The following is a 22,883-nucleotide window of genomic DNA, read 5'->3' on the forward strand; positions in this document are numbered from 1 at the left end:
GTACTTTAGTATGAAGGGAAAGAAACCAGAGGGTAATTTGGAAATCTGAGAGTGATGGAAGAGCAACAGAAACAGTAAGTCTCTGGGTACATATAAAATAATATTTTTAAATATTTTAAAATAAATATGACTCTGAATATTAAAGTTATAACATTATTTATTGGGGTTTTGAGGATATGTAATACAAATTACCACAACATCATAAAGTTCAATGAGGAAGGATAAGGGAACTACCTATAAGATTGCAAGACTTCCGTATTTTATGTGAATTACAGTATTTAAGTAGGCTATGAAAAGTTAGATATGCATATTGTAATCCCTAAAAATACCTCCAAAAATAATGAGTACTTGTAGCCAACATCCAATGGATAAATAAAATTCAGTACCTAAAAACATATTCATATAATCAAAAATAAGCCACAAATGCAGGACCAAAGGAAAAACAAAACAGAGTGGACAAACAGAAAAGGTAAAATGGTAGCAGTATATCCAACCATATCAAAAACTAAACTAAATCTAAATGATCTAAAAAAATTGAAAGACAAAAATTGTCAGATTGTGTTTTAGAAAACATCACCCAACCACCTGATGTCTATAAGAAATTCACTTTAAATAAAAAGTTTAAATAAAATGATAGAAAGTTACACACACCAACACCAAGAGAAAGCTGGAGTAGTTGCATTAATATAAGATAATGTATATTTCAGTAAAAAGAATATAACCAAGAACAAAGATAATATAATAATTCTAAATGTGTGTACACCAAACAACAAAGCTCCAAAATACATGAAGCAAACACTGACAATACTGAAAGGTGAAGTAGATAAACCCACAAATATAGTTGGAGACTTCAACTGTCTCTCTCAGTAATAAACAAAACAAATAATTAGAAAATGAGTAAAGATATCCAAGACCTGAATAACACTTTCAACAAAATTTATCTAATTGACAATTAGAGAGACTACTTCACCCACCTATAAAAGAATACACATTCTTTTCTTTTGTAGAGCACATGAAACACACACACACACAAACCCTAGACAATAAAACAAACCTCAACAGATTGAACATAATTAAAATAATAAATAAAAAAAGAATATTATCTGATCACAATGGAATTAAAATGGCATGTAGAAAAAGCCATATTTGTTGGGATAAACAGTGAGTGGGAAGGAAGAAAACGGAGGCACTAGTTTCCTAGATTTCCTTCTCAATACGTTTTTCTGCTGGTGTGAGAAAGAAATAGGAAACACTCAGTGTGATATTAAGAGAAGATACTTCCTTCCTTACTTATTTCCTTCCTTCTTTCCTTACTCATTTACTTATTTATTTACTCTGTGCTTACTTACTTTTAAAAATGAGAGATACTAGGCCCCTTCCTGTCTCCCAATCCAGCTCTGTATACAGAGCATAATAATTATTCAAGCTGAGAAGGGATGGCAAAAGTAAACAAACATATGACATTTTATGTGTAATTTCTTGGGAAGGCTTTTACCAGAATGTAGTGCATCTGGTTTAATCAAGCTTTGATTTTTTTAAGATTAGATGCATATAATTTTCTCAATTTTTAGGTGTACTTTTCTATGAATTTTGAAAAATGCACACAGTTATGCAAGCACCACCACAATCAAGATACAGAACAGTTTGATAAACTAAAAATGTTTGTTGTGCTCCGCTGCAGTCAGTTCTTCCCATCACTGCCCCTGGCAAACACTGATCTGTTTTACATATGGGGACAGATAGCTTTGTTTTTATTTATTTATTCATTTATTTATTTTTTAATTTATTCACTTTTTATTTTTATTTTATATTGGAGAATAGTTGATTAACAATGTTGTGATAGTTTCAGAGGTAGAGCAAAATGACTCCGTTATACATATACATGTATCTATTCTTTTTTCAAGTTCTTTTTCCATTTAGGTTATTACAGAATATTGGACAGAGTGTCCTGTGCTAAACAGTAGGTCCTTGTTATCTATTTTAAATATAGTAGTGTGTACATGTCAACCCAAACTACCAATCAACACTTCCCCCCACGCTTCCCCCCTTGGTAACCATAAGTTCATTCTCTAAGTCATGAGTCTGTTTCTGTCTTGTAAATAAGTTCCTTTGCATATATCTTTTTTGCTTTTTTAGATTCCACATATAAGAAATATCATACATGTCTTTTTCTGTCTGACTTACTTCATTTAGTATGATAATCTCCAGATCCATCTATGTTTCTGCAAATGTCATTATTTCATTATTTTAATGGCTGAGTAATATTCCATCATATATATGTACCATATCTTCTTTATCCATTCATCTGATCAGAGCAGGAATAAATAAAATAGAAATGAAGAAAACAATAGAAAATATCATGAAACTAAAAGACTTTTCTTTGAAAAATATAGACAAAATTGATAAATCTTTAGCCAGGCTCACCAAGAAGAAAAAGAGGGCTCAAAGCAATAAAATTAGAAATGAAAAAGGAGAAGTTACAGTGGACACCACAGAAATGCAAAGGATCATAAGAGACCATATGCTAATAAAATGGACAACCTGGAAGAAATGGAAAAATTCTTAGAAAGGTACAATCTCTCAAGACTGAACCAGGAAGAAATAGAAAATATGAACAGAATAATCACAAGTACTAAATTGAAACTGTTGTTAAAAACTCCCAACAAACAGAAGTCCAGGACCAGATGGCTTCACAGGCAGATTCTATCAAACATTTAGAGAGGAGTTAACATCTATCCTTCTGAAACTCTTCCAAAATATTGCAGAGGAAGGAACACTCCCAAACTCACTCTATGAGGCCATCATCACCCTGAAACCAAAACAAGACAAAGGTTTACAAAAATATAAAATAAAATAAAAGTACAGGCCAATATCACTGATGAACATAGATGCTAAAATCCTCAACAAAATACTAGCAATCCAAATCCAAAAATACATTAAAAGGATCATACACCATGATCAAGTGGGATTTACCCCAGGGATGCAAGAATTTTTCAATATCAGCAAATCAACCAGTGTGATACACCACATCAACTAATTGAAGAGTAAAAACCATATGATCATTTCAATAGATGCAGAAAAAACTTGTGACAAATTTCAACACCTATTTATGATAAAATCTCTCCAGAAAGTGGGCATAGAGGGAACCTACCTCAACATAATAAAGGCCATATACGACAAACCTACAGTTAACATCATACTCAATGGTGGTGAAAAGCTGAAAGCATTTCCTCTAAATCAGGAACAAGACAAAGGAGTCCGCTTTCACCACTTTTATTCAACATAGTTTTGGAAGTCTTAGACACAGCAATCAGAGAAGAAAAAGAAATGAAATGATTTCAAATAGGAAAAGAAGAAGTAAAGCTGTCACTGTTTGCAGATGACATGATACTAAACATAGAAAATCCTACAGATACTACCAGAAAACTACTAGAGCTCATCAATGAATTTGGTAATGTTTAAGGATACAAAATTTATGCACAGAAATCTCTTGTATTCCTATACACTAACAATGAAAGATCAGAAAGAGAAATTAAAGAACAATCCCATTTACCATCACATCAAAAAGAATAAAATACCTAGGAATAAACCTACCTAAAGAGAGAAATGACCTTTTTTTAAAACTAGACTTCACTATTCAAAGATAATCTCTTAAGAAGCCCCAATGAGGTCTTTTGCTGAATATTGTAATCAATAAATGTAAAGAATGAACACTCACTGCCTTCACACTATACGATCAGCTTTGTAGAAATATATCTCTGTGCTTTATTCCATACTTTGGTTGAGTGCTCCTGGTTTGCAAACTGTCTTTCTGTGTGTGCACAATCAACTTTTACTAATTACTACTTAAGTGGATCATTGGCTTTACTTTTTTTTAACTTTTGACACTGTTAATGATTTTGACAATTTTGTGCATCTTCTCTTGTGTCATGGATCATTTATATATCCTCTTTTTGAAGTTTCCCCATTATATTACTTCGTACCTTATAAAATCTATTAGATGTATAACTCTGAATCTATTTCTAGACTGTCTCTTTCTTTCCATTTGTCTATATGCTCATTCTTGTGAAAACATCACCCTGTCTTGATTAGTGCAGCTTTATAGTAAGACTTTAATTTGGATAGAGTTCTTTTTCAAGATTGCTTTGGCTATTCTAGGTGTGTTGAATTTCTATATGAATATTAGAATTAGTTTGTCAATTTCTAGCAAAAGGTGTACTGGATATTGATTGGCACTAAATTGAATTTATAGATTAATTTGAGCATAATAGCTCTCTTAATATTGAGTTTTCCAATCCATAATCATGTTATGGCTTTCCATTCATTTATATATTCTTAGATTATTGACTTTAAGCCTGTCTTCTTTTCTAAAATAAGCATTTAAATGTATAGATTTACTCTTAAGCATTATTTTCACTAAATTCCACAAACACTGATAGATTTTTAAATTACTGTTCCTATGAATCTTACACACATATGCACATACACAAATATCAGTTTCCTTGTGATTTTAATTTGATACTTGAATTATTTAGAATTGGGTTGGTTACTTTCTAAGTATTTAGGACTTTTCTAGCTATGTTAATGGTATTTATTTCTACTTTAGTTCTATTGTGGTTGGAGAGCATATTCAGTAAAGTTTCAAACTGTTAAAGTATTTTGCAAATGGTTTTGTGGCTTAAAATAAGATTTATATGAATGTTATATGTACATTGTCTTGTTAAGAGGTGTAGTGTTCTGTTAACTTCTATTAGATCTCATTGGATAATAGTGTCATTCAAATCGGCATTTTGGCTTATTTGTCTATCAGCTACTAAAATATATGTTAACATTTGCAACTATGAATGTGGATTTTTCTATTTATATTTGTATTTCTGAAAAATTTTCTTCCATGTATCTTGAATTTCAATTATAGTTGCTACACATTTAATAAGACTGTTAAATTTTCTTTACTAATATGTTCTTTCATTATTATAAAATGTCTCACAACTACTGGCAATACTCCTTTTCTTGAAGCCTATATTACACCAGCTTGCTTGTGCTTAGTGTTTGAATCTTTTAATATCCTTTGACTTTCCATCATTTATCTGCCTTTTATTTTTCCCTAGCTTGAAAGTATCTGCCTTTAAATGTTGAGTGTTTAATCCATTTACATTTATAGCATTTGTGGGGGGGTATGTTTGAGTTAGAATCTTTTTGTCCCCTCTGTTCTTTCCATTTTTCTGTCTTCATTTGTGTCATTCCAGTCTTTTTTTATGCCTATTTCTCTGTTCTGTAGGTTTATTATCCATAGCTCTTTTTGTCATCATTGATGTTTTTCATGGACATAAACAATTTATTTAGTAACTGTTCACTTTTCATATATTCACAAGGATGATATGTGTCAAAAATCAGTCTGAAGGATAATTTTTTAATAATTATGAAATACAAACTTGCAGTGATATCATTGTTTTAATTTTAATTGTTGCCCTTGAGGTTACAGTATGCATTTTTAAATTATCATAGACTACTTAAAATTAAAATTGTGTCCATGTATGATTGTCATTATAATGTCCATTTCTTGGTATATGCTGAGATTTCTAGATCTGTGGGTTGGTTACTGTGTTCAAATTTCAGTTATGCCTGTATTTATAGGGTAAATTCCTTAGTTCATGCACATGGTCTTTTCTTATTACATGTGATTTTCTGGGGATTATAATGGAAAGTCTCTGGTATTAGCAAACCTTACTAATTTGGTGGGACTTAAACTCCAACCTCTCTCTGTTATAATAGGCAGCTGCAGTTACCTGTGCTTGAATTTTTAGCCTTCTACCTGTGGTTTCCCCTTGATTTCTTGGATTCTTGCCTAAAATAAGCATAATTTAGTGGACTGTGAAGAATTTTAGGGGATTTTCTATGCACATTTTGGAGATCTTACTCTGTGGTTCCTATAATTCTGATATTTTTTCTCTCAATTTCCAGCCCTGTTGGAGCCCCAAATTATATCTCTTGACTCCTAAAGAAATAAGTCTTTAGCTTTCTATTTGAGTTCTATCTGGTGGCCACGTGATTGAGGAATGTTTTCGGGGGAAAACTATATAACTGTGGACTTACCCTCTCTATTGTCCTGCTTTCAAGGATTAAATCTCATCCAGGGTCTGCCTGCTTTTGTTCATTCTACAATGCCTTCAATTAATTGTTTTCCATATTTTTTCCAGAGATTTTAATGTTTATCAGCAGGAGGGTTAATCTGATATAACCTACTTTGCCATTAGTGGATGCCAGAAATTTGTTTGTAGGTTTGTTTTGAAAACCTACACGGAAGTAATAGTCATTATACAATATTTCTGAAAATACACAAAGTGATAATGGAGAACATAAAAATAACTGTCATTACACTAATTAGAAATAAATACTGTTGGTATTTATGCATTTTCCATATTTTTCTATGCACACAAATACCTACATTTATAGTTAAAATCTGAAATACTATAGGTATATTGTTATGCACTTAAAATCAAATTTTGTAAAGACATATTTTACTTAGCATAATATCATTATTTTCATAAATAACTTCTTAAAACATAGTTTGAATACCTTTTTATTGCATCACAAAATTAGCCATAATTTATTTAACTATTCTAATAAGTCATTTATAAGTATCTCATAAATAACTCCATATGAATCTTTGCATACAAATCTTTGTGTGCAAATTTCTCATTATTTCTTTAGGTTAGAATCCTAGAAATAGAGTACTAAGATGAAGGGTATAAATATTTTGAAAATTCTTGATATTTTTCCCCAAAATATTTTTCCACCAGCACTGTGTGAGGAAATCTCTTTTACAACACATTCAATCAGCAGTTTTTGATACTTGACTTTGCAATTTACCTAATTGATAAGGTTTACGTGTTTTTTATATGATATTGACCACTCATTATCTCACTTTATAATTATCTAGCCATATTCTTTACCCATTTTGTTGATTTGTATCAGTTCATTTTGTTATCTATATTACAATATAAACTTTCCAATATGGTTGTTCTTAATTCAATTTTGAGTATAAATATTTGACTCCACTGTAGTGGCCTCTCTTGTTTGCTTTGTTTGTTTTGGTTTGTTTGGAGGTAAAACTCACATAGCATACAATTAGCTATTTTGAAATGTACAATTCAGAAAACTTGCATTCACATTGTTGCACCATCACCACTTCTATCTAGTTTCAAAAATATTTTATCATCCCAAAAGAACCTCTGAAACCCTTTAGCTCTTTGAACATTTATAAGACAATTAATTTAAAATCTTTCTCTAGGAGTCCAGTGTCTGGGCTTCTTCAAGGATGTTTCCTGTCATTTATATTCTTCCTATGAAATAGTCACACTCTTCTGTTTCTTTGTATGCATTGTGATTTTTGTTGATAACTGGACATTTAAAATATGGTAATGTGTGAACTCTAGGTAGCAGAATTCTCACAGGCTCCCAGGGATTATTGTTTTTTCATGTTGAGTGCTGCAGTTGTCTATTTGTTTAGTAACTTTTCCAAACTACTTTCATAAAGATTATATTCTTTGTCATCTGTAGACACAAAGTCTTTCTTCCTCTGTCACCATAATTACCAGTGACCTGAGAGAGGTTTCTCTGAGTATCTGAATACAATTTTTAAAAAAAGAAAGAAAGAAAGAAAAAAGAAGTTATTTCTCCTTAAATTCCATTGAGAATTGCCCCTTGGCAGACTGCTTCAGTCAAATAATGTCCAAAAAATATTCAGCCTCTGTGTCAGTCCCTCAGTGACCTATTGGTCAGATCAAAATACACATCTCAGAATTTTTGGAGGATATTGTCCTTATTGCAAGCTGCAAGATGAAACCAGGCCTTTTCCTTGGCTACCTGCTGTGAGGCTGAAGGATAATAGCTGCCATGCTAAACATCGATATTCCCTGAAAGTTACCAGCCTCTTTCTTCACCAGGTATTCTCCTGGATGTTGTAGGCTTACAAAGTTCCATAGTTCTTGCCAGCTCAATATTTGTTTTGGTGGAGGGACTGATTCCTGGAGCTTCATACTCTCACATCTTCCATGATGTCACTTGGATACTAGGTTTTTGACTGTGGTCCAAAATAATGTTTATTTTTGCCACCGAATTTTCCAGTGAAAGCCTAGGCAAGCTTATCCCAAATTGCCTACTCAGAGCTGTCTCCTTGATATAACAATAATTCCTAAGTATATACTTTTTAAATTTATTAACACAATTTTCACAGAATTATCTCACTGGAAGCAGTATTACATTATAGAAAATTGAAGTTTGCAAAGTTTGGGAACATTGCCCCAAGAATGAAATCTACATGCTTTGACATCTTGTTTATTCTTAGCTAACAAAGTTAGCTAATGTCAGGAGTGGGGTGTGAACTCAAAGGGCTGGAAAAATTGCCAGGAAGATCACAGGGAAAACTTAATCCGCATTTGATTCATTCAAGAAGAATGAAGAAGGATTGAAAAAGGACTGTGAAAGATTGGTATATTCTTTAAAAATTGATATATAACTTTTTAATATAAGCATTTTCACTTTGACATTTTTAATGTGATAGTATTTAAATGTAATCAAATGAAAGAACATAAAACTACTCCTAAAATTTAACTTAGAAAATTATTCTTTTCATAAATACTACAACCACATTCTTTATTTCCTAAAGGTCTCTGTATGCAATATTAATACATATTCTCTTTATGCAAACTCATTTTGGCAGCAATGGTGCAAGCATATTTTCCATTTAGATTCCTTACTTATTAAAAATAATTCAAGAAAAGAGTTCAACTAGCATAATTTACTAGGCAGTACATAGACATTCATATGATGCTTATAGTTCAAACTTGATTTAACATTTTAAAATAATTTATAAAGGAAAAGGAAAAAATACATTCATACTGACACATGTCTGGAAATTCAAAATATATGCTAGATATGAATAAATATCATACACTTTTCTCTATAATGATTTTCTCTGCATTGGAGACAGCACATTTTAAGAAATTTTCATTTGAATAAGAATGAAAAATTCTGAGCATTAAAACATGCTAAATTGATTTCAGTTAAAGGGTATTAATGCTATTTTAGCCCCCCCATCCCTTCCATATCCATTGTCTAAGAATTGAAGTGATTTCAGTGCATTATCATGACTTTTACTTCTAAGTGGAAGTATAATATGTATGTGAGATTGATATGAGCTAAAAGGAATTGCTAGGCCAAAGCATTGTATAAGGCAATACTGCGAAATCAATAGCAAATGGGAAGAATAACACTGACACTGAGATAGTAAAGTCATATAAAAAATGAATTATTTGTCTGTTTCATACCATACAAAGAAGATTCGTCTCAGTTACCATGATAATCTAAGGAAAAGTTATTTGGAAAATTATCTCTCCTCTATTTTACTTTGGATTAATCTGAATAATACTAACATTGGAAAAACGAGATAACTTAGTTCATTAATCTATGCAATCTTTATTGAGAGCCTCTGTGAAGCTGGTATTCTGTGCTCGAGTTTCAAAAAAAGATTCATATGTCTATTTTAAGGATCTCACAGTCTAGTGACAGAGCCAGACAAAGTAACATACTTAAAGAACGGGGTGACTGGGGCTATGATACAGGAATACACAGAATGAGTTGGGGATATGGAAAGTCACTTAGCAGAAAGGTAAGATTCTCACCTGGGTATAAAAGGAAGTATTTTTGATGAAAACTCCCTCATCCATTTCATTCGATAACTCTCTTCAACTTTTACAGAACTCTGATGTTTTTGGTATTAAATAAAATTAAACTTAAATTACATTCTCACTGAGTAATCTCATATGCTTCCCTGGTATTAGTAATCATTTGTTCATTTAGGGTAGGTATGACTCAAACTTGTATTGGAATAAATAATGTAACATGAATTTCTGTCTCATATAAAAGTTCAGATAGGTAGGCAGCCCTTAGGCTGTCTATAATAGTTCTGCCCCAGAGCTACTCTGTTTTCTTCAATGCATGGCCTTAATTGCTATGGTCACTTTACTGTCTGAGATGGCTGCTTCAGCCACAACTACTACATCTACATTTCAGAGGAGGAAGAACAAAAGGAGAAAGGGCAATGAGTACATCTCAGTATATTTTTTTAAGGTAGGTTTCCAGAAGCTGATGCAGGACACTTCACTTTACATAACATTTGCAACTACTTAATCGTAAACCTACAACTAGCTGCCTGGGGAATGTAGTCATTCTAAGTTATTATTTTCATGGAAAGGTGACAGATATGTTTAGGAAACATCTCCTAAATTTAACCCTACTATCCACGTACTAATGACTATCAAATATATATCTCCTCTTCTTTACTGAGATTTCAGTGTATTTGTCCAACCATTTACTGGATTATCAATTTCAACAAATATATATTTAACATATACTGTGTGTTAGACATTGTGCAAAGTACCATGGATTAAATGGTAAATATAATAGTCTTTATCACGATCCTCAAATAGCTTATATATTGGTTTAGGGAGTCAATTAACATGTATTTCTTTCACAGTTTAATTAGTGGTAAGGTAGCGAAAATTTAGGGTGCTATAGGAAAAAACAGGAGGGCACTTAACTCGGGTTTAGGAGTCCCGAAAAATATCGTGGGTTGGCTGAGATCTAAGCTAATTTATCATAATTAAGAATGATCAAATGAACTCTAAGTGGAAGGTGGTTTCCACACATTTCCAGTGATACGAATATATTAAAGCAAGGCAAATTCAAACAGCAGAAAGAGATTTCAGTATCACTACAACATTGTGGGAGTGTAGGATGCTGATGAGACAGAGATGATACTTTAAATGTCTTCAGTAGAGAGCTCATGATGAGCATTTTGCCAATTAAAGAAAGAATTTTGGATTTTTAGAGAAAGCAGCAAACCATTAAAGGGTTTAAGAGCATTTCTGCTACCAAAGAGCAGATAGGGGATTATGAGACATAGATCTCCCCATAATAATTTTTAAAAATAATGAGATAGTCTAAAACTCATCTTTTTTAAAGTTGTAGAAGATCTACGGTTTCACAGAAGTCTAAATAAACCTAAATTTCTGGGAAGAATGAGTTTTTCCTAAGTAAGCAGAGACTGGTGCAGGAATATATATTTAGAAATTCATTTTAAGTGTGGGGAGGTGGAGTGGGGGAGGGATGGACTGGAAGTTTGGGGTTAGTAGATACAAACTATTACATATAGAACTGACAAACAACAAGATATAGCACAGGGAACTATTTTCAATATTCTGGGATAAACCATAATGGAAAATAATATAAAAAAGAATGTATATATGTGTATAACTGAGTCCCTTTGTTGTTTGCCAGAAATTAACACAACAATGTAAATCAACTATACTTCAATAAATTAAAAAAAAAACAAAGCCTGAAAATTTTATCAGAGATCTGAAGCTACACAAACAGACATAGCACAATTGGAAAAGGACCAAACAGAAATTTTAGTTAGAAAAATATAATAAATGAAGTTAAGGTGTCAATAGTTGGGTTTAATAGCAGATTAGACATAGCTGAGGAGAAAATTGGTGGATTATAGAAACAGAATGAACCTTGGAAAAATAAGAGGATGGAAAATACAGAAAAGACTGTAAATTAGGCTAAATTATGTTTAATTGGATTCCTAGGAGAGGAGAGAAAGGGGAAAAAGCAATCTGAAGAAATAATGTCAGAATTATCTATAATTGATGAAAACCATCAATTCACAGATTCAGGAAGCCCAATGCCCAAGCCCAACTTGTACTCTGCTCAAAGGCAAACGCAAAATGAAAATATTTTAAAGCAACAAAGGAATAAAGATGGTTTATCCTCAAAGGAGCAACAGACTGCTACTTACATCTCAACAGCAAACCTGGAAGCCAAAAAAGTAGAATGCCATATTCCTTATGCTTAAAGAAGATAGTTGCCAATCTAGAATACAATGCCCTGTGAAAATATCTTTCAAAAATGAAAATAAAATAAAGACATTTTCAGACAAACAGAAACAGTCCCCCACCAGCAATCTCACATTAAGGGAAATTCCAAAGGATAATAATCTTCAATCATAATAAAGAGGAAAACAAAATAAAAGGAAGGAATGAAGAACAATAAAAGTGGTAAATGTGTATGTAAATAAATATTGACTATAAAACAAAAATGATAATGTTGCATGGTATTAAAATGTATACACAGGGAATTAAAATGCGTGACACATCAACACAAGAGTCAGAAAAGCAGTGGTAAATGGAGTTGGAGTATACTAAGGTCTTTGCATTGTGCTGGTATAAGGTAAAATATCAGTTAATGTTAGACATTAGTACGGCAAGGTTGAATGTTTTTGCTAAACTACTTAATAGAAAAACAATGTATAATTACCAAACTAATATAGGGGAAAAATAAAGTAAAAATTACCTTTCAAAAACAAGATAAGGGAATAAAATGTCAAGAAGTAAAAAGAAAAAAATAACTAGGGAGATAATTATTTTTTAATATGTCTCCAGTGATTTTTTTTTCTTTTTTTACCAAAAACAACCTGAGGTATTTCTTTGATGAAAGAGTATAAGGTGGAGATAGTATACGATGAACTCAGCACCTGAAGATGAGTACAGCCTCCTGCTGAAGAGCAAGGCCAATTCTGTCTCTTGCTGACTGTGTGACCCTGGGCAAGTCTCTTCAAACAGCTAATCCTCAATTACATTTATAAAATGTAGATAATAAAATATAGGACTGGAACTAGGGTTGACTTATGTGCAAGTTTTAAGGGGGCACCTCCCCCTTAAATGCATTAATCTAGATACCTAACATTTTAATACAATATTTTTTAAAAATCAAAATTATTGCAAAATATGAATGATGGGGCTTCCCTGGTGGCGCAGTGGTTGAGAGTCCGCCTGCCAATGCAGGGGACACGGGTTCGTGCCCCAGTCCGGGAAGATCCCACATGCTGCGGAGCAGCTGGGCCTGTGAGCCATGGCCACTGAGCCTGTGCGTCCAGAGCCTGTGCTCCGCAACAGGAGAGGCCACAACAGTAAGAGGCCCGCATACCACACACAAAATATATATATATATATATATATATATATATGAATGATGAACAAAATATGAAAATTCTACATAAACTTAAGATCTGACCCTATAATTACATGACTCAACTCAAGTACCTTACTTTAATCCTGGCCCTGATAAAATACCTACCTCACAAAGTTATTATAAGACTCAAAAAGTACACATAAAACAGTTAAGTAAGAGCTCAATAAAACAAGATTATATCAATTATCTCATTTCAATTTCAATTGTACATTAATTACTTTCTTAAGAGAAGCACTAACACTTGGCTCTAAATGTTTAATTCATTATCTTATTTCAGAAGTGGAAACATCACAATACAAAACTAACAATAAAATTGGTGATACTAAGTAGAATTTCTACTGCATGAAATGGAACTGAAATTTTACATGAAAATGCAAGTGCTCAATTATGATCTTGTTACATACCAATTCAGCATTCCACTGTTATTTACTTTTTGGCATAGCTGTTCTAACAGATTAATGGTGCTTTCTCGCTTTTATTGTTTATTAAGAACAACAAATTAGCATATGAATGCTAATATAGAAGTTGGTGAAAGGTATGGTATAAGTGGAGAGAAGAAAGGGGCTTTTTAATATTAAATAAAATATTATTTTGATTTCTTTCAACAATAATTTGATATAGTTTTCAAATTAAAATTAACAGCTGTATACAAAAGAATGGCCTGGAGATTAGCACTGGGGAAGAACTTCTCTTCCACATGCCAAACATAGAAAAGGTTTTAGAATTTCTTTAGAAACAAAGTTAATTTTTAGAGAAAATTTTCGACAAGACCTATGATTGCCTAAAATTGTCATACTAGCACACGTTTTCACAAGTAGATACAGAAATACTAATAATTCCATATTTGACAAAGCCTTTATTCAAAAACAAGTTATTGTTTAATTGAGGACAGATAGATTGAAAAAATATCTATATAATACCCAATATTAGTAGCTCTTATATAGGAAAAGTTCATAAATGTTAATTAAGGAGACTGGTTGAAAATTGGTTACCTGTATTTAAGTCTCTACTCTAAAACTTAATTGCTGTGTAATGTGTAATCTGCTTAAACTCTGTATGCTCAATATTTTCCATCTGTACAATGGAAATAAAAATATAACAGAGCTACTATATGTATAGCACTTATTAAAATGCATGTCACAAAGTGTGAAAAAAATGTTAACTTTGATAATTATTAATCATTACCTCATTCATATACCAGGCAAACGTTTTTTTGAGAGTATAGCATGTGCCAGGCACACGAACCCTCTTATTCTACAATATTGTCTTTGTTGCTGTTATTTTGCTCATTAATTTTTGATTACTAATATGTCAGATGCATGTTGCATAACTTGGAATACTCCCTTTTGCCCTCAACAATAGAGAATTAACACTCCCGTTAAAATATCACCTGCTTTATGAGGGATATACTAAACTACATTTGGCCTCTGTGCACCCATAACTTTATTTAAAAGAACTGTGTTATTATAAGTTGTGTATATTATTTTGTCTCCTCTCTACTGTTGCTTAAGGAAAGTGGATGTATCTTCATCTTTTTATGCAGGGTCTAGAGAGTACAGTTTTGAGAACACAGATCCACAGAAATCGTCATTTGAATTGAGGGCTCAATAAGCACCTTCATTAGCTTGAATTATTTGGCATCTGCAATCTGTTCTCTCAAAATGGAGGAAAGATGGAAGGTCTATTACAAATTGTTTGGATTATCTTGTAAGTATAACTGTCATATGCAGAAGGGTGGGAATTATAATAATGAAGATTTCAAAGTTCATCATGGATCAGATATTCCTAATGATAAGCACTCATTAATATCTAACATTAGAAAAGAACCATTAGGCAAGAATTAAAGTTCGACTGGGGAGGTTAATAATTTAAGTGACACAATATTATCCTCTATTTTAATAAGATGTTAGGATTTGCATTATGTGTTTTGTCAGCTATAAATTTTGACAACTTCTATCTAACTCTTTGTAATGTAACAAAAGTATTTTATCTTATTTTTTTAACTAGGCTATTGTTACTATGCTGGAAAAAAATCAGAGTTGGTGAACTATTACCTGTATGGATTTTAAACAGAACTTGTTCATATTTCTTTCTTTCTGTGGACATTAGCTACTATTTTTTTTTTAGCCCTGGCTGAGACATATCGGTATATTTTGTAATAAAAATAATTATAATAGTCTTGACTTCCCCTCTCTCATTGTCACTTTAATTTTCAATTCTCTTACAAATAGGTCAGGTGACAGCTCTATCACTCAAATACTTCAGCTGAGACAATACTTTTCTCATATCAGCACCACTTGCCTGTGGCCATGGTGATCTGGGACAGATTTGTTATTTATTTCTGACAGATTATGTGTGACACCTTATTATATTTAAATGTGATACTAGGGCTAGGTCTTTCACTGCTACCTTATCTTCTCCCCTCTCCCACCTCCATGTTTAAAAAAAAAGGCAAAATGGATGATGAGGTCTATTTTCTGATAAACAATGAGTGATATTTGAAAGATGTTTTGTATTGAAACAGGTGGTAACAAAGTAACTAAATGAGGAGAGTATTTGTTAGAGAGAGATTGAGAGAGTGAGAAACACAGAATTGCCGTTGTTGCTTTTACTCTGGACAGAGGGGGTACATAGTGTGGCCCAGATTCCAGATGCTTTTTGTACCATTTCACGTGCCCTGCAGCTGTTACTTCTGTTGTGATTGCTGCATCACCTCCTGTCATTGCCCACTTGAAAGTGAAGAAATGGATCTAATAAAATGAACAAAACAGCACTCTCTGTGATTTACTTTGTTTGTGTTCTTTGGTTGAAATAGCACAAATCACAGATCCCTTTTTTTTCACCCAGAAATGTGCCTCTCTTTGACATCTAATTATATGAGATTATAATTTCATCCAGAAGCTTTAAAATGCATTTCATATTATGAAAAGCAAGTACAGTTCATATTCAATTTGATTTCTTCACATATTTTTAAATATCAAAATGATTAGGTTAGATTTAGGACCAATTCCCTGAGAAAGTTCATGATTAAAAGGCTCAGTTAGTCCCTGGCCATGAGATTATCAAGCAGTCAACACACCTTTAGAATTTTTTGAAGAAAGAGGAAAGAGGTCACTGCTCTCTGCCTTCTATATTGCCAAACTGATGTGTACATGGAGTTTGGGTAATATAATACATATTCATGCTGACAGCTAATTTTCAGGCTAATGCAATTCAAAGCAGAAAAGATAATGAACCCTAAAAAAACAGGATTTGTAAATGGAAATGCTGACAGACTCTTAACTCTAATAGCTGTGCTATTGGGCACCACAAAAATAACAAAGCTAATTTTAATGAAGATTTGAAAGTAGATGAGGCATTTATCTTTGGTAATTATGGTGCTTCTTTAGGACTAATATCTAAATGGAATTTAAACCATTTAAATGACCCAATGGAAGGGACAATCGTAGGACTAATTCTCACTCAGTGTGATTCCATAAGGGTTATATGTATGGGTATATTTCAAGAACATTTTATCCCATATGGAACTAGGCACATTCCAATTATAAATACACTATTCCTTTCTAACTTTGATTTGAGGAAGTCTGTTTCCAAAACAAGTCTAGTTGAAATTTTCTTAAATGATACTTTTTAAAATTAATTTATTTAAAACATTGTTGATAAGGGGGAAGATGTGTTACAAGCCTTGCTATCTACATACTTAAGCTTTCAGTATGTTTTGCTAAACCTAGATCCAGCCTCTTGGTTGACATCCTTATGAGACCTGCCCTCCTACTCTGGGTGTCAGTTATATTCACGTGTGCTACAAATATCTGTTAAGAGTGGTTCATATACTAGAAAGTATATTTAAATCTCAGGGAATGTCTGTAACATATTCAAATCCAAATACAGGTTTCCTCCTGTAGGAAATTTCAACCTAATCACAGAGGTGGAATACTACACAAAAGGTGAAAGAATCTCTATTACAAGCAAAGGCTACACTCTCTGTAAATGCTCTAGATCACTCGTGCTTATTTTTAAATAAAACTTTTATAAGTATTCTATTTGTGTGTGTGTGTGTGTGTGTACATGTATATCTAACAGACAGCATTTAGTGAACACTCTGGGTTCCAGGTTTTATGCTATTGGCTTTACATGAATTATTCCCTGTTGTCTTCTCAATAGTCTTAAAAAGAGTAGGTATTATTTTTATTTATTCAAAACACTGCTGAACATTTACACATTCCTCTTTCCCATTAATGAGAGAATTAGCGAAAGTAGAAGTTCACCTACTTAATAAAGTCTTCACCACTTTAAGAATAGGAATTTCAGACTTTTGTGTAGACATAGCATCATTAATACCATCTTGTAGATTACAGAATATCTCATTAAGAATTATTTCCTTCGAACCACTCAAAAATCTGAGTTACTCAACTAAGTTCTTATTTTTTACTTAAATATATATGAGGAAAATGAAGCATAGAGAATAAGTGAATTTCCAAATCATTCGATGGCTAAGAAGTAGAAATGGGAATTGACCTTTATCGTCTATCTTTTTAAATGAAAATTTTTATTTTAGAGCTATTACAAATTTATAGAAAAATTGTGAAAATAGCACATAGAGTTCCCATATGCCCTGTCCCCAATTTTCCTTATGATCAGCATCTTATATCACTATGGTACATTTGTGACAACAATGAAGTAGTATTTATGCACTATTATTAACTAAAGTCTATGTTCATATTTCCTTAGTATTTTCCAGATGTGCTTTTTCTGTTCCAGGATCTCATTAAGGATACAACACTACATTATTTGTCATGTGTACCTAGGCTATGGCAACTTCTTATATTTTCTTTGTTTTTGATGAATTTGACAGCCAAAGAGTACTACTTAGATATTTTGTAGATCATCTTTTTTTTAATTTAATTTAATTAATTTATTTTTTATACAGCAGGTTCTTATTAGTTATATATTTTGTACATATTAGTATATATATGTCAATCTCAATCTCCCAATTCATCCCACCACCACCCACTCCCCATTTCCCCCCCTTGGTGTCCATACATTTGTTCTCTACATCTGTGTCTCTAATTTCTGCCTTGCAAACAAGTTCATCTGTACCATTTTTCTAGATTCCACATGTATGCATTAATATACGATATTTTTTTTTCTAATTCTGGCTTGCTTCACTCTGTATGACAGTCTCTGTGTCCATCCACATCTCTACAAATGACCCAGTTTCATTCCTTTTTATGGCTGAGTAATATTCCATTCTATATATATACCACATCTTCTTTATCCATTCATCTGTAGATAGGCATTTAGGTTGTTTCCATGACCTGGCTATTGTAAATAGTGCTGCAATGAACATTGGGGTGCACGTGTCTTTTTGATAGATCATCTTTCAATTGAAATTTGCCTAATGATTTTCATAATTAGATTGGGTTTATGGATTTTGGAGGAGGAACATCAAAGAGGTCAAATGTCATTCTCATCATATCATATCAAGGGTACATACTATGGAAATGGCATATTATCATTGATGTTGACCTTAATCACCTGGCTCATGTAGTGTTTGGCAGGTGTCTCCACTGTAAATTTCTTCTTTTTCCTCTGTTCCATACTATACTCTTTGAAACAAACTCACTATGTACAGGTTACACATAGGGAGTGGGGAGTGAGATTCTACATCCTTGAGAGTAGAGTACCTATATCCTATATAAATTATTTGGAATTCTTCTGTATGAGAGAATAATTCTTCTACTCCATATGTTTATTCAATCACTTATTTATATCAGTATGGATTTAGGGATATTTGTTATATATTTTAGGTTATAATCCAGTACTACTTTATTTTGCTGCTCAAATTATTCCAAGTTTGGCCATTGGGAGCAATTTCACTTGCCTCTGGCATCCCTTTGACATACCTCTATCAATGTAGTGTTGTTTTGTTTTATTGTTTTAGATTTGTTTAATTTGTTTAAGTAGACCCTCACTTTCTGGCACTACAGGATTTTCTAGGCTTATCTTGTATATGTTCTGCTCCAGTCATTGAATTAATCATTTTTTCAAGGACCCTTGGTTTTAGAAACCAACATCTGGGAGCTAGGTGTGATTTTTGCTATCTTCTTATTTTTCATGTAGTCCAATTTCCATCAAACTGCATTTTGTGTAGCATATGAAGAGAGAGAATTATTCTATTATTACTGAGTTCCTCTGAAGAATGAGTCCATTATTCTGGCTTTTGAAACTTACTACTGCTGCATGCTATCTTTGCCTGCTATTCCTGATGCAATTTTGCACTATTACTTGATTGAACAATGCATTTGCATTTTGTGTCTCTACTTTACACATGAAAAAAAAAGTTCCTAATAATCTTAATAAATAATGTTTCTGAGGTCATATATATAGCTAATGGTTGAACATGAATTCAAACAAAACACTATAGTACTATAATACTACAATAGGTACTTCCTTGTTTGCAATTGAACTCATTGCCACTATGGCTGCAATTAGTTTTAGAAATAAGTCTGGTTATAATCTGCCTTAGTTTCTGGTCTTAGTCAAAATGCTAGTCCTGCTTAGTCACAAGGCCAGTGAAAGCACTCCAGAGGAATGAGTTTATATTCCTAAATGAAAGTTAAATGAGAAGAGTCTAAATTCTTCATGTTTGCTGATAACATTAAAAGACTCAGCTTGGTCAATAAGTAGCTTAGTGGGATAATGCATTGCATATGTTCATTAAATAGATGCTAAATCCTACTATGTGCTGGCAATGCAGTAAGTAATGTTGATCAATGACTTTAGTATTTTTTTCTATGTCTAAGGGGATTTATCTTTAGAAAGGAAAGAAATACATTTGAGCAAATAAATGAAAGTGAAGAAAAAATTAAATGAGTAATTGAGTAATTCTTCTTAGACTTTAATGTGTCTAAGAATCATTATGGAACTTCATTAAAATATATATTCTGCTTCAGTAAATTGGAATCTATAAAAGCATCACTCAACTACACTGAGAAGCAATGGTGTGGAGAATAGAAGGGCACAAAGGAATGGTTAATTTTATGAGTAGAGGAGTCAGAAAGGTTACATAAATGGAAAAGTGCATATTAGAGATAAAAAGAGTATCTGGATCAATGGAAAAAGAGGACCAGAGTTAGGAAAATAAAGCATTTAAAAGTAAAGTATTAATTACAAAAGAGTTCCACCTTTCATTTTGTGATATGAGATTTGGTTAGAGGATGTATATTTTTATTATATCATCTATCAAATTTGATATTCTGGATTATATTTTTTTCTTATTTTCTGACCAGATTTTTTTTAAAAAACACCAATTGCTTAAAATTCAAATGTCAAATCTTTTTTTCCCATGCCCTCACCAAAAGGTGAAGGTGTGTGTTTGTGTGTGTGTTTGTGTGTGCATGTGAGTGCATGAGTGAGATGGGCTGTAGAAATCTCAAAATGCACCTCTTCTGAGATAGGTTATGCCTCAATTCTTCAAGTTTATTTGATTGTATATAGATGACTAGAGATTTGAAAGATCAAATTACATTTTTTTTTTTTTTTTTTTTTGCGGTACGGGGGCCTCTCACTGTTGTGGCCTCTCCCGTTGCGAAGCACAGGCTCCGGACGCGCAGGCTCAGCGGCCATGGCTCATGGGCCCAGCTGCTCCGTGGCATGTGGGATCTTCCCGGACCGGGGCACGAACCCGTGTCCCCTGCATCGGCAGGCAGGCTCTCAACCACTGCACCATGAGGGAAGCCCCCAAATTACTTTTTGATGACAGATATGCTGTCTTTCTACAGCATGATATTATTACTTTTAATTATATTTTTAATTTCCTGAATTCTAGAAATAGTTTCCCAACTTATTTCCACAGCTCATTAATTAAAAATGTGCAAGGATTGGGCAGGAGTTTTTCTTTCTTTTTTGTTTTTTTTAAGGAGAGAAATGTTCTCTTTTCTTGGCAGCCAGATTCCATTAACCTTTTATCTTTTAACTGTTCTTTGATATGTGTTCTATAAAACAAGCTGAATATTCTTTTTGAGATGAATTATTCAGTCAAAACAGTTTTGTTACCATATACTGTAATAAAACAGCAAGCTATTGATTTGGCATTGCAAATGAACTAGCTTTATTTCTTTTTTCATATTGTAATTTATCATATTCTATTTGTATCTACACATGGATCTTGCAAGCCAATAACAATTTAACTCACTTGAGCTAGAGTTCAGTTGGAATATATTAACTCAGAAAATTGAAAAGAAATATATCAGATAGGTTTAAATACATGTGGTCATTAGAGTTCCATAACATACAGATGAAGTATATCTAGGAGAGACTCCAGTCTTCCAGCTGTGATAGAAGATGAACAAGATACCTATAAACATAAAAAAGTCCAAAGTTAATTAAATGAAAACTCATGCAGCACTACGCTGGATGAATATCTTCAAAACCAAAAGAATGGTGAGCTGGATAAAGGTGGCTTCATTGTTCAATCACCTATACATACCTATTGATACTTGAAAGGAGATTGGAACTGATTCTCACTGCATGAAAATCTTTGCAGAATTCACCTGGATAAAAATCCATCTGATTTTTTAAAAGCTTTTAAAATAAAATAACCCTGAAAAAAAAGTATATCATAATGAAGCCTCCCAATAATACTGTTTCATGGTCACTATTCACATTTACTAGAATCACACAAAAGAATGTCTTTTGTAACTTACTAAGGTTCACATAATTTTTAAAGTATGAGATCCCAGACTCTAGAATCATAATTTGTTAGTTCAAAAATCAACTCCATTAATATTATTGGACAAAGTGTTTAATTTCTACAAGCCTTGGCTTCTTCATTAAGTTAGGGAAATGAACACCTACTACACAGGGCTATTTTATGAGAAGACTGCATAGGATAAGTGAATATTGAGTTCTTAGCACAGTGCCTAGAATGTAGAGTTTTATTATTATCATTATTGTGTTAATCCAATTGCTAGATGCCTTTGCTCAATTTTTGGAGTAAATGTTATCTGTTGATATTTCAGTTCTGGCCTAAAGCTATTTCAGAAGGAATGAGAAATGTGGCTTCCAGTATCACAGAACATTTTATGTTTTCCATCTTGACCACTTCATAAAATCCCAAAGTTTCCTCTTGTTCATTTGCAAATCCTCCTTTGCTCCCTGCCCCACATTTCTCCATCCCTGTCTCCATTATCACATAACCATGGATTTTATTTTTTGGTCACTCTACATTAGTTTGCATTTCTAAGAAACTTACATACATGGAAGCATACATAATATACTTCACTTTTCTGACTTCTTTCACACAGCATAATTATTTTGAGGTTCCCCCATGATGTAGCATGTATTTTATTGCTAAGCAGTATTTCAGTGTATAGATATACCACTGTTTGTATGCCCATTCAACTGTTGATGGACATTTGGGTGGTTTTCAGGTTGGGGCTATTATAAAAAAGGTGCTATGAACATTCATGTTCAAGTCTTTGTACAGACATATCTTTCATTTCTCTTTGGGAAACACACAAAAGTTAAATAGCTGGATCTTATTGTAGATGTGTGTTTAAATTGTTAATAAACTGCCAAATTGTTTTCCAGTGTAGTTCTTAGGTTGATGAAGTTCCCATCTATTTCTACTTTCCTGAGAGTTTGTACCAGGAATGGATGGTGAATTTTGTCAATTCCGAAAAACAGAGAGCTAACTTAAGAAGGCAAGGAGTGAAATTCTGGGAGTGAAGTCCTAGGATGGCACTATGCAACAGACCTAGAGATTAATCCATTTAATCTGGTGT

The sequence above is a fragment of the Monodon monoceros genome, unplaced genomic scaffold, assembly GCF_005190385.1.
Source record: "Monodon monoceros isolate NGI ecotype Baffin Bay Population unplaced genomic scaffold, NGI_Narwhal_1 Super_Scaffold_18, whole genome shotgun sequence".
Taxonomy (NCBI): domain Eukaryota; kingdom Metazoa; phylum Chordata; class Mammalia; order Artiodactyla; family Monodontidae; genus Monodon; species Monodon monoceros.